Source organism: Diabrotica undecimpunctata, chromosome 9 (genome assembly GCF_040954645.1).
Source record: "Diabrotica undecimpunctata isolate CICGRU chromosome 9, icDiaUnde3, whole genome shotgun sequence".
Classification (NCBI taxonomy): Eukaryota; Metazoa; Arthropoda; class Insecta; order Coleoptera; family Chrysomelidae; genus Diabrotica; species Diabrotica undecimpunctata.
Genome location: NC_092811.1, coordinates 35,779,128 through 35,791,651, shown reverse-complemented (window position 1 = coordinate 35,791,651; position 12,524 = coordinate 35,779,128). Strand labels below are relative to the sequence as shown.

Below are 12,524 nucleotides of genomic sequence, written 5' to 3'. Positions count from 1 at the left end.
AAAGCCGACGTGCATGCCTATTATTCATACCATCAACCGTGATGTGTCGACAGTAAACAAATTAGCTAAGACAAATGGAATCATAATGATGAACTATTGAAAACTTTTATTTATTTAAATTGCTCGATTAAAGATCAAAGATTCAAATTAATTCTTGCAACACGCTGTAATGGTATAAAGAAGTCCCCTCTATAGTTCATTATTCGTAAAAATTATGTCGTGTTTCTGACAGTTTCTTCTACTCAAAACTCTACGTATTAAGAGAGGTGTGTAAGAAGTCTTAATTTGATCCTAACATTGTAACAAAGATATTTCTCGATCTATTGTATAAAACTATAAAGCATAACTATAAAAACTATACTAAGGAAGTTTTCTTAGCAGTTTTCTTAGCTTGTTATATCCACTCATGATAAAAAATCGCTTACACAGTGAACCAACATAATCCTGAATTATAATGAACTTGTCTCCAATATATGGTGCAAAATGCACATGACTCTATTCGTGCCTCCAAATATTTACTGTTATACACCCTAATTGAACCTGCACAAAAAGATATACTAGTACCAAAATTAAAAAGTGCGTTTTCTTATCGTTCGCGTCGATGCAATCTTTCCAGGCTGCCTGAAGCAATTAAAATGTATTAAATATATCGGCGATGAAACAGTTGAGGAGGTGTCAATCAAAATCAATCATGTCCATAAAAATCAAAAAATGAGTTAGCAGCTGTTTCATAATATAAAGAGTGAATCCTATTCTATGGTGTTTTCGGTTTCGGTTAAAAAAAATCATGTCCTGTTTAAAATGAATACACAATATTAGGTTCCCAAATCAAATGAAATCATGTCCACAGTTGGTTTCAATCATACCACCACATGTCCATTCAGCTAATAGGAGTGCCCCGATTTGGTCACGTGATTTGACCATGTCAACACATTGTCTGTGTTTTCCCTCTAGGTTATGTCGATAGCGAGTATTGAGTTTGTATTGCACTGTGGTTTAATTTTAATATTATTATAGTAGTTTTTATTAAATAAAATTGAAATTTTCCATGGATGAAGAAAACTTAGTGAGAGTGGGCGATGCCAATGAAGGATCTCGTAAAAATAAAAAGACTGTGGATAAAAAAACTAGAGCCAAGCTTAAGCGATACAGTACTCCAGTGGGATGTCGTGTGTTTGTTCCATGTAAACACATGAACAAAGGTATGAAATGTGCATTAGTTAGGCCTATAGATGCTCTTTTTGTTCGAAATATCCTCTACAAAATACCTGACAAAAACACGCAAGATAACACCATTGCCAGTTGGATAAATCAACGTAACATAAAGCGGCGAAGGCCTAGGCCTACCTCTGAAAAATCAAAGGCTAAAAGTTTTAGTGTACAATATTCTATACTTTCATCAACCGGTAAAGTTATACCTGTGTGTAGGAAACTTTTCGTGCATATTACCATGGTGAAGGGAACAAGATTGACTAATATTTCTAAAAAGGTGAAAGAGGGAAAGGCTGTTAAGGATCAGAGGGGTGGCGATAGGAAGAGTCACAAATCTGCTGCGAACAAGGAATCAGTCCGCCTTTTTTTGAGAAATTTAAGAGGAAAAGAAAGTCACTATAATCGAAAAAAATCGAAAAGGATTTATCTTGGTGCAGACTTAAACATTAAGAAGTTGTGGCTAATATACAATGATTCTGTACCAAGTTAAGAAATCTATGTTTAGGAGAGTTTTCAATGAATTAAATATCGGATTTTCATCACCAGCTTCTGACGTTTGCAGTACATGCAATAAAATAGATCTTCAGCTGAAAATTGAGAAGGCTAAAGCTGTGAAAGACTTGGTAGTGGTCAACCAATTTATGATGGAGAAAAGAATACACAGATTAAGAGCTAATGCTTTTTATGGGCTCTTAAAGGAAAACAAAGAAAATGAGGTTACTTTCTGTTTTGATCTCCAGCAAATTCAAGCACTTCCCAAAACTCCTATTCAAGACGCGTTCTACAAAAGACAATTAAGTTTTTACTCTTTTTGCATTGTAGCATCAAACGCACAAAACCCCATATTTTACGTATGGACTGAAGAACTTGCAGGAAGGGGTGCGACCGAAGTTTCATCTGCACTTATAAATTTCTTGAACTCCGCTAATTTTTCAAATGTAACAAGACTGAATCTGTTCTGTGATGGGTGTGCCGGTCAAAACAAAAACAATGCCGTTGTTCACACATTAGTGTATTACAGTGTCCTTACACATTAGTGTATAGGATCAGTGCAAAATGCTTTAGAGGAGATTGTTCTAACATACCCTGTTCGCGGGCATAGCTTCCTCCCCGCTGATCGGGTGTTCGGAAGGGTTGAAAAGTTACTCAGGAAGCAGCCTACCATTGCAACAAAGAAAGAGTACTACAATGTATATAGTTCTGTTGGAGAAGTACGGAAACTTGGAGAGGATTGGGGATTGATTGATGCTAAAAGTTTGGCTACACGATTTAAAAACATTGAAATGATATCTGAAAAGAAGAGGATTTTTGTGAGGAAAGAGAAAGCTGTCAACCGCAATGGACAAGAACTTACTGTTATCAAAGTGAAATCGGCACAGAATTTTAGGTTTGAAAGTGATTTTGAAACCTACAACAAGCCTCAAAAAAAAAGGCTGGCATTCTGCAAGGTCGTTCTCAACTCCTGTAGAGTCACTTCCACTGAGCAATATAGTGAAAGCAGCTAAGAAGAAGGACGTGGAGACGTTACTTGTGAAAATGTATGGTGATGACTGGCAGAAACATGACTTTTTATCTTGGTATAAGACCATAATAGTGGAAGTCCAGGACGACGAAATTGATGCTGACGAAGTGGACGAATCCTGTGATTGTCTAGAACCTGACATTGGACTACACATTTAAACATTTATATTTTGTGGAAAGTGTCGTTGGTAAATGTTAGCCATTTTTCAAGATATTTTTTGTAACAATACAATAGATATTTTAAGTAGTCTAAGAGTTTTTTTATCAACCCCTTCTATCAACGTCCATGAAGTCCAATCAAATAAGAACATGTCCTTTTTTTTTAAATGTATTTACAGGTTTATTTATACCTTCAGATTTGAAATATTTACTAAGAGTCAGTTAATTTCAATAAATAAAATGATATATGCTAATTTATCCGATTTTTCATGTAAGGTTATTTACTAATACGTTTTTTGCGATTTCCCTAAAACTTCTTAAGGTGGACATGATTGATTTTGATTGACACCTCCTCAGTTATATGCTGTGAAGAAAGTGTGAGGTTAAGTGATACTGCAAACGAAATCTTGGATAGAGAGGTTGACGATGGGGATTCGAGGCTAACTGAGATCAGGTGCTTAAAGAAAATTATTAATCAAATTGAAATAATAATATATAATCAACAAATTACGATATATTTACTGAAAGAACAACTAGATTTATTTAAATATATGCAATTAACCGACCAGTCGCCATCTACTCAACAAAATTATAAATTTAATAAATCATTCTAAAATAAAATTAAATTTTGAACAACCAATACAGTCAAAGAATATTCAAAAAAAACTACACCCGCAAAAAAATATTGCTGTTAATGAAAGTCCAGCTGTTGATAAAGAAATGAGCTCCCCAACAAAAACTGCATTTAAAAATGTTACCAATAAAAATAAACAAGTTGTTTCCTTAATCGAAAATAATAAACAATTGTCAGCTGATATTTTAAGAATACAAACGGAGGCAAAATGTTCAGATATTAATAATTTAACAAACGATGAAAATTTGATAAATATTGAGAATACAAATTCGGTTACACATAATAGTGGGCATGATTGGAAAATGGTTAGACACAAAACAAGGAATGGACGTATTGTTATAGGTAATAATTAGAACTCTGAAATCAGTGGTGTCCCAAAATTTAGCCATCTTCATGTTACTAGAGTAGACCAACATACAACGGCAGAAAAACTCAAGATGTTAGAAAAACACTTTCCAGAAGTAATATGTACGACGTTAACGGCTAAGCATAAATACTGAATCGGATCACGATATATTCCTTTTGAGGTTAAAATTTATTAATCTAACTATGACATCAGTTCGAAATACTTTCAGAGTAACACATCAAGGCGCTATAAATGCATTCAGCAATCTCTTGAGTAAAGAAACATGGCAAGATGCTTATCATGCAATTGATGTTCAGAGTAAATATGTCTTTCATGATAAATTACAGTTCTGTTTCAATATTAGTTGTCCTATTAAGAAAACCAAACATTACCAAAACAAAAAAACATGGTCACACAAAAAGTAAAATCTTCTTTAGATAGTCTAAAGGACTTGTATACTTTGAATAAGGCATACCCTGAGCTAAAAACTCTATATATAGACAAAAAATATCAGCACAAAGTTCTTGTTGACACCACAGAAGGTCAGTTTTATTTTAACAAAATCTCTGAATCCTCTGAACAAGACCACATAGGCTGTTATAAAAGAACCTAATGGAAAACAAAAAATTACAAATATATCTAACAATAAAACACTGAACTTTGTTTTCAAAACTTCCACTATCAAAATTTATTATACTATTTTATCACTACAGCTGTTTCGGCAAAGTGCCTTTCTCAAGTGATCTATTTTCGGTGTTACAAATATGTAACACCAAAACTTATTACTAATTTGTACACACTACCTGTGTTTACAATTTATAAATTTATAAATTTTAAACACATCCAAAAGTAGATCACTTGAGAAGGGCACTTTGCCGAAACAGCTCTAGTGATAAAATATAATAATCAATTTTGTGGAAGTTTTGAAAACAAAGTGTTCAGTATTTTATTGTTATATTAAATGAATTTTCATCAAGTAACAGTTGAATTTATCACTTACAAAAATAACTGTCTAAAAATAGATGATACTTGGATTACAGATTCAGATATATCAACCAAATTTAATGATTACTTTATTACAGTAAAAAAAACGAATGTAAATTTGGCCGTATCCGGTAAAATTTCCGAGTTCGATATACGATCGAATCGTCTGAACACGCCCATTTAAAACTATGTGTCACTGAGCAAAACATTTGAATGTATACTGTCTCAACGGGCTCTAAAGTGGGTGATCGACGTGCGAGCCATAATACCGCGGTTTTAAGAACGACGGTTTTACTCGCGGCTCGTTGGTGGTGATCGACCGGCGAAAAAAACAGTCATTGTCAACCGTCCACAGCTAACATGTCGTGTTCAACTGAAAGTGAAGTTTTATGTTACCTCGCTATAGCATACTACGAAATTACAAAAAAAAAGCGGAGACGGCCCTAGACGTTGGGTATTTAAAAGTTTAACATATGCGGTAAGTTGAGTTGTTTTGTTTTTGTATTCTGGCGATGTATATTTCCATAAACAAACAGTCTCGTAAACAATATATAAATTCTAATAAAAAGTCCAAAATCTAATAAAAAGGTACAAAAATCCGGTTATATAAGACCACAGTACGACCAGCAGTCGCGTATGGAAGCGAAACATGGACGCTAACAAAAAGAGAAATAAATAAATTGCTGGTGTGGGAACGTAAAAGTCTTCGAATGATATATGGCCCTTGCGGACACAGCGTGACAAACGAATAGAGGGGCAGATACAATAACGAGCCTGGCTTGTGACTCGTCAGTTTGTTTTATTTTTTACTTGGCTCGTCATTTAAAACCGCGCGTGTATCACTACTGGCGAGCAAAACCGGCAGTTTTCAGCGACCATTGAAGTGTTTTTAATCACGGATATGCGAACTCTCAGCCACGACTTTTTATTAGAATTTATATATTGTTTACGAGACTGTGTTTGTTTATGGAAACGTACATCGCCAGAATACAAAAACAAAACAACTCGACTTACCGCATATGTTAAACTTTTAAATACCCAACATCTAGGGCGTCTCCGCTTTTTTTTTTGTAATTTCGTAGTATAATATAGCTAGGTAACATAAAACCAAAGAATATAGAGGCCTATATTCTTTGATAAAACTTCACTTTCAGTTGAACACGACATGTTAGCTGTGGACGGTTGACAATGACTGTTTTGCTCGCTAGTCGATCAGCAGCAACGAGCCGCGAGTAAAACCGTCGTTCTTAAAACCGCGGTATTATGGCTCGCACGTCGATCACCCACTATACACGCGCGGTTTTAAATGACGAGCCAAGTAAAAAATAAAACAAACTGACGAGCCACAAGCCAGGCTCGTCGGTATATAAAACCGCGGTATTGCAGTGATACACTGGCGAGCTTTACCGACGAGCCACAAAACCGCGGTTTTACTCGCCTGTCGATCAGGGCCTTTATAGTTTTTTATGTGATGCTATAACATTTTGTTACCGGTCCGAGTGTGATCCGAATCACCGAATCCGATCACCGAATAACAGACGTTTTTCCCTTGGATTGCCGCACTAGACCCGGCATGTGTTAACTTACACTAATAGATGCATCGACGATATTTTAAAATAAAACGTATATCGATCAAGAATTATTCTGAACAGTATTTTACACTCAGAACTTTCACACACAGAAGCCGTGGGCTTACATATCTAGGTTTATCGGAGAGCCATCTCGGCGGAAAATCGTATCATTAAAAAGAAATGTAAAAAGACACGCATGCAATAAATATATCTACTAAATTCGTTGCTTATTATAATTGAATTAACACGTTACAAATACATTGTGATATTACCAAAAATTCTTTACAACAAATTATGAGAGTGTAATTAAGTAATAATTATTTTTGTTCCAGAAGCTAAAATGGCAACTTCGATAAATGGAAAAGATTAGCGAAGCGGGCAATTAAAGGTAAGGAAATTGAAAAGGAAAATTTCGGCTAATATTTTTAATACGTTTTTTATTAGATTTTGATGTTTCGATGTAAAGACATTTTCCCCAAATTTGAGTTGTTAGGGAAGGAAATTATTTTTGAAGTTATACTTCTATACGCGCGCTCCACGTTGGAAATTTGTACGGGAGTGAATCGGTGAAATCATTACGTGTGTAAGATAATGAGTAAGAGAGAGACAGAAGATATATTTTCTCTCTCTTCCTCTTTCGAGAATAAAAATCTTCCTTTTGTATATCCATATTTGATATTATATATATATATATATATATATATATATATATATATATATATATATATATATATATATATATAATATAATATTTATATTTTATATTAATATAATATTATTATAATATTATTTATATTAATATAATATTTATTAATATTCTTATTTATGTGACATGTTTTGTATTATTTATTAAATGTTCATAATTATTTTAGTCTTTTGTATTTCAAAATAATAATCTCAATAAATCACTGTATGACCGAGAACTGTCAATTTTGAAATACGCTTGTGTCATGTCTAATTGGCAATTATTTTATGTGTTTGGTTCATACGCTGGTGTATGTGAGTTCGAATCCAAATATGAATTTCCTTTTTTATTTTTGAAATATTTAAACCCCATAGAAAAACCCCACGTTAATTTTATTAAATATATGTAATATACTCAAAAATGCTAAATTTTAAAATAAAATGAAAATTTACATAATCCGAGTTGTTGGTTTTTGAAGTTATACTTCTATACGCGCGTTCGACTTTGGAAATGTGCACGGGAGTAAATCGGAAATTTGTACGGGAGTAACAAGCCTAGTTAGGCATGTTAAATTATAAATTAAAACTTGTAAATATCTCAAGAAAGTTCAAATTTGTACTTATATACACAACAAACAACAATTATTAAATATTTTATTTGTCAGATAAATTGACAGTTGTATTACCCAACAATATTTTTTTTATTAATATTGTTATCATGGTAAATTAAACATATGCGTAAGTAAGTTACGTATATTGTCATTTTTAAATACTTATGAATATTGCATTTTAATTTGTATTGTATTATAATATTGAATTATGTTGCAGTGTATTGTATTGTATTATTATATTAATAACAAAATAAACAATGAATTTGACTGCAGAGTACGTGTAAATTTTTTTTTGCATTCAACTCCTTTTCAACTTCAATACATTCAACTCCATACATTTTCATCAAAATATTATTATACTTTGATGAAATCCTCTTATTACAAGTTAAATGTTGTTTATATACAGCCAACGATGCACCATATACCTATATACCTAATTATGTTTCTCTTTCTGCTCTCTCTTACCTATAGCATTACATATGTAATGATTGTGCAGATTTACTCCCATAAAAATTTGTAACGGCGAACGCGTGTATAGAAGTATAACTGCTACCGGCAGTCCCACTGGACTGCCACACCCGTTTTTTTTTTATAATTACGTATCATAATTCTACTCTTTGCCTTGTTTGTTACTTGAACATTACTGCGAGATTGTGTAAATTCGAAGGATTATTCTTTACCTTTAGTCATCATTAAATGTATTTGAATTAATTTAAACATTTGAAATTTCAGTCAAACGTGAGTTATTCTTTTTTAAACATATACTAGGTATTTTTTTTACTTGCTACAAACAATATTTGTATTTGTTAACTGTTAAGTAGTTAAATTAATGAACTCTAACTCTAACATCAAAAAGGGAATGATCAAATCATTATACGATAAAGCCCAAAACACGTGCCCCAATGAAAATGCATTTTTGGGAAGAAAAAACCTGTTTCAGAACCTTTTTAGAAAGTATTTTACTTGTAAGAGTACAAAAAATAATGAAAAATTATGCCAATAATCAAAAACTCTAGATTTGGAACTTAAAACACTATTCGTTTCTAGTGCCCTTAATATCTTTGCATGACTATAATGTTTTATGTGATGATAACGCTTTCAGGATTCTCAAATGAATCCTTGGAAATCTTTTAACTATTATAATGAAAATTAGAATTTTAAACTTAATTCCGCAGTTGATTCTTTGTTAAACCAGTTAACACAACTTCATGATTTACAGGAGTGTTTACAGTCTAAATAGATCACACTGTAAATAGTTTATAATGTCGATGGTTTTATAAAATCGTTTTAGATGAAAGTTTTCTCCAAATGTTTAAAATAATTTTTTTGACCTTAGTTCACCACAATAAATATATTTTTAGTATGACGATAAAAACACCTACAAGGTAACTAGACTATCGCAAAATAATGATTATCTCGTAAATTAAACATTGTGTAAAAATAAACATAATGGGAATTTCAAATGCGTAATCATCGCCATTTCCATTATATCTTTTGAAAATTCTGTCTAAAATCAACTTTCAAACACAAACCTCTTTAAAAACAAACAACATTCATTCAGAATGATTCAGACACGTCGTAGATATTCCCAACCGATTCATCGGAATATTTCCTCGTGCTCACTGTTCTCAAGAGAGGCAACTTGCCAAATTCCTTTTGTCGGAGTAAACAATCATCTGCTTCGTGGGCATTCCCGAATTTCCACCCTCTCGCTCTGGCCGAAAATACGAACTCTAGCCGAATAGAGTTCAAGGACACTAGACACGAACTCCACCAGCATCCAACTACAGCTTCAAGACAGAGGCGCCTTCCAGGGGGAGCAACGGCCCGTTCTATCGAGACATAATTTATTGTAATAAGGAGTATTCTGTTTTATTCATTTCTATTTCAATGATTAGAATATAATAGGTTACCAAAAAAATTTAAACGTCTCTTAACAACTGTAAACAATAATAATACGGTGCTTGACAAAATTAGCATATTTTTGGAACATATTTTTGGGTAGCCAAAACTTTTTTGAAAGAGATTATACTCGAATACATTTAAACAATGAACCTGTTTATTATAAGAAACTATACAGCGTTCCACGTTAAGAAAATAACATTAGGCTTATGGAGATCAGTGTTGCCAAAACTCTTAGGCATGCGGTTTATTAGATTGTCGATATATGATTCATTCTAATCAGAGCCGTATTCAGCACTGTGTACTTGTAGTTAATTAATTTCACTAATAAAAGGATATGTATAGTGGAATACAAAATAATGCATTATCAATACCTGTTTCTTTAATAGACAGATATAGGTATGCATTTATTATAGGTCTAATAAAAATAGTTATATTTTACTATTGTTTAACATTACATATTGATTAACGCTTTAAATAAGATATAACTAAAAAAACAAGTGCAGCTTTAATTTTATTTTCATGTAAGTAATAACAACAATTACATACATAAAAATTTTTCCTTGTATACAGGGTGAATCACCACTAATGGAACGACAGATTACAGCGAAAGAGTAAAAAAATTAAATTACTAGTTTGTAAGTTGATAAAAGCTACATTTTAAAATTATTTTGAAATATACAGGGTATCCCAATTACAGGGTTGTTACTCCATCTTTTGCGCGGTCGGCCGATACTTTTTTTACCGATTAATGATTTATCTCTTGCTATTTTGACCACACGTGCCTCCCCCATTCGGCTTATGTGGTTATTCCAGTCTTTTTTCTATTTAGTGTCCATTCATTTATACACTATACGTTATATATATATATATATATATATATATATATATATATATATATATATATATATATATATATATATATATTGTTATGATATGTAAAATCGAGAAAAATATTGGTTTGTTTAAAAATATTTCAAAATTCAATAACATTAAAATAATTCAGATAAGTAGAATAATATCCAACAAACATTTCGAAGAAGGAGAGTTATTAATTTCTTGAATTACCTGTACCAAACAAAAAGTAAGCTTTGCATAAATTATTTCTTTGTTATACTTGAGTGACCCGCATAGTTTTAAGTGAAAACAAAAGGACAATTGAACGGGGTTTTCCAAAATACATTAATGCAGTGATTAGGGACAAATAGAAGAGATTTTAGATAGAGGTTTTTGTTAGTTTTTAAGAATTATAGAAAATATTATTTGTAAATAAGTTTTAGGAAATTTTATAATTATAGGTAAAAATTTGTTTGTTATCGAAATGAAAAAATGGGGGAATTGTGACGAGTTTTGATTGGCGGAGATTGAAAAAGGTGGGATAGGTATGTACGAAAAAGTTTAGCGAGATTGAGGAGGAGAGAGAAAAAGGGCAGTTGGTTTCCAAGTCTGTAAGAGGAACGGGGATTGTTTCTCTGGCGGTTCCTGAAATGTAGCAAGCAGTAGTGTTGAATGTTAGTGAGTTTTTTGTGGAGTTAGTGTATCTGACAGAAGCTGAAGCAGCAAAATATTGTAAGTCATATTTCTCTACTTATATTCCAAGAGTCACTGTTCAGGCCAACTAGAGATTCAGTTTATCGTAAAGAGAAGATATTCCAAGAGTCATTTTTCACTCGGGCCAACGAGAGATTCAGTTTATCGAGAGGAGAAAGGCTATCATAATTTGAATGATTTGTGCTTTTGAAGGAGATCATTAAGGACGATATACTTGCAACAATCTGTGTAAGATTGCTGATTACATAGGGAGCGGTTGAGAGGAGATAATATAGTCTACAAGGAACAAGGATTTGGACCACTCATCATCAGAGAGAGATATTTTGTTTTCTGCAGTTTTTTTTCTTTTATTGATAACACAATTTTTACACTTAATTTAGAAAGGATATAAATATTTTGATTAGGAGAGTTAGAATAGTTCGGAATTTTGAGATTTCAATTAATATTGTTTGTACCATTAAATTTGATTGTTCACGTACGTAGAACAAAATTTTTGAGAATCATTATATGAGATTTGTTTATTGAAAACTTTTGAGTGTGAATTATTTCATTATTTTTATTTCAATATATATAGTGTTAGATCATATGTGTTTTTTATTATTCCGGTATTCTCTGGACCTTACCTTTCACATGTAATAGCATAGATATTGAAGCACGAATTTAACCCTGAGATAAAAGAATTAAAAATTGTGATAGAGTCATAATCATATCATTTAAATAATTTTAATTAATCAAAAAAATTAATTAGCTAATTATTGCTTGGCGCACCAAGACTTTAAATATCACAATAACATATATATATATATATATATATATATATATATATATATATATATATATATATATATATATATATATATATATATATATATCTAAAGTAAAGTATTCAACTAGTGAATTCAGAGGTTTAATCGGTCATTCAGGTTGGCAAATAAAAAAAGAAGTCAACTACTTCGTAAGTTTATCGAAGACGTTTCGCTTTATATATCTAAAGCTTCATCAGTTCTCTAAAATATAAACAGATGACATAGAGTTTATAAGAAATACAGATGTTAATAGTTCATAACTTACAACTAATATGTAGTATATTATCGATGTTATTATAAACTTTACTCATTATTTAAAACTAACTTAACAAAAAAAAAACAAAAAACACAAACTCTGCAAAAAATGATGTTCATATTCATAGATACGAAGATTAAAAAAAATTTAAACGAACATTTGGCTTCATTTAGAGATGGTTCTCCAATGAAAATAAACAAAGCACTGATTTATTTCAATCGACGCGATACCGAAATTTATATATATATATATATATATATATATATATATATATATATATATATATA

General features: G+C 31.7%; 1 protein-coding gene across 4 annotated transcripts in view; it reads left to right on the top strand.

Annotated features, from left to right (window-relative positions):
• Positions 1-12,524, top strand: part of LOC140449831 (uncharacterized) — a 471,756-nt gene that overhangs the window by 186,192 nt on the left and 273,040 nt on the right. For all 4 annotated transcript variants that reach the window (XM_072543189.1, XM_072543194.1, XM_072543192.1 and 1 more), the window contains one exon: positions 6,760-6,815. The gene's annotated coding sequence lies outside the window, so the exon portion shown is untranslated. The remainder of the gene's footprint in view (positions 1-6,759; positions 6,816-12,524) is intronic.